General features: G+C 36.9%; 1 pseudogene; it reads right to left on the reverse strand.

Moving 5' to 3' along the window:
* Nucleotides 1-246: 246 nt before the first annotated feature.
* LOC147511145 (putative germin-like protein 2-1) lies at nucleotides 247-1053 on the reverse strand (annotated as a pseudogene).
* Nucleotides 1054-1727: the final 674 nt, after the last annotated feature.

Below are 1727 nucleotides of genomic sequence, written 5' to 3' on the forward strand. Positions count from 1 at the left end.
AATTAATGTACGTAAGTGGCAAGCCATGTGGCTAGGGTTCAGCCCTAGACACATGGGGTAATGGGCATGTACATCAATCCATGGTATTGCAAATTGGGTTTTAGTCCTGTCAATTAAACGAATAAAGTGGAGACTCCTACCAATGGCCATTTTCCACGTAGGTGGGGGTCAAAACAATAATCACGTAGACATTATTGACAAACTTGTGTTTTTTATTTCTACAGCCAATAATAGACTATGTGGCAGTAGTAGTACATTCAAGCAACAGTAGTATTTTGGCAGTTCTAGGCAATGTCTATCCAGAATTTAGCTTGAAGATTATCAACCACATTCTTGTCGAGCTGGAACACCTTGGCAAGAGCATCATCGGAGATAGGCGGATTGGATCCAAAGATGTTGTTGGCAATAGTAATCACACCAGGGTTCTGGCTGCTTAGACCAACAAACGCAATAGCTTGAGTGTTACCAATGTTGAACTAGAAGTGAATAAGGCCTACGGGGATCACAAACACATCACCCTGATAAACTACTTTGGTGATGAAGCAATTATCTGGATTGGATGTGACAAATCCGACATAAAGTGTACCCTCCAAGACTACTACGATCTCAGGTTGCTTTCGAGGGTGCGATTATCTTGGCGAGGTGAGACCATAGGGTGCAAAGTCAACACAAGCCAAAGAGATGCCTAGAGTGTTAAGTCCAGGTATTTGAGCCACATTTGTTGGAGTGATCGCTGAACTAAGTTGGTTCGATGTGTTCCCCAACATATGAAGCCCAAAAAAAAGAAATCATTGGGTCGTAGCAAGCTTTGGGTCCTTGCAAAATTTCCCATTCATGAAAACCTGAAAATGTTAAACGATTAGAAATCAGCATGAAAGTACTAAGAACTAAAAGAAGTATAACAATATATATATATATATATATATATATATATATATATATATATATATAATATGATATGATACGACCACCACCATCCGTCATTTTAACGTAAAACCTATGTAATATATATAAGGAACCTAAAAGATTATTGCTTATTATGTATACCTCCATCCATTTGTTTCATTAATAGCAACACGTAAATCCTGGCTGGACTAGGATCGAGGGCAAAACAAAAAGAAGCTTAAGGCAAGTAAGGTGAAAGCTACAAAGGTTGCATAGCCCATTATGTTAATACTTTGTTAAGTTTGAGTGATGACTCTAATTTATAAGCATGTCTTACTTGGGTATTTATAGAAATAGCTAGAGACCAATTTTAGAACTGGTCTCATATGCATCATTTTCCCCGTGGAAGGTAGCAAGACGTTCTCAAAAAACTACTTTTGTTTTATTGTATGCGATTCTAGACAATGAATTGTTCTTCTACCCAATTAAATATAATAAACTTGTAGTAATTAACTGCTAATTCTCTAACAACTTCACCAGGTTGTTTCATTTTAATTTTACTCTTCTACGTAATCAATAGTCTTTCCAGAGTTTTTTTTTTGGCTGCATGTACTATTTCTAATTGGTTTAACTAGTATTATCCCCTACTAGATGACCCAATTAGGATTTCCCCCCACTAGATAGATGAGAAACTAGGGTCTCCCCCCTAAACACACGGTCAATTTGGATTGACCATTAACTTTCAAGTCAAGCAACTGAAAATTACACAAATGCTCTCATTGTTTTCAATTGTTTTCAAGAATAAAATATGCAATTTTACTTTACTAGGGGCAGTTGTGTCA

This window comes from Coptis chinensis, chromosome 3, assembly GCF_015680905.1.
Source record: "Coptis chinensis isolate HL-2020 chromosome 3, ASM1568090v1, whole genome shotgun sequence".
Lineage (NCBI taxonomy): Eukaryota > Viridiplantae > Streptophyta > Magnoliopsida > Ranunculales > Ranunculaceae > Coptis > Coptis chinensis.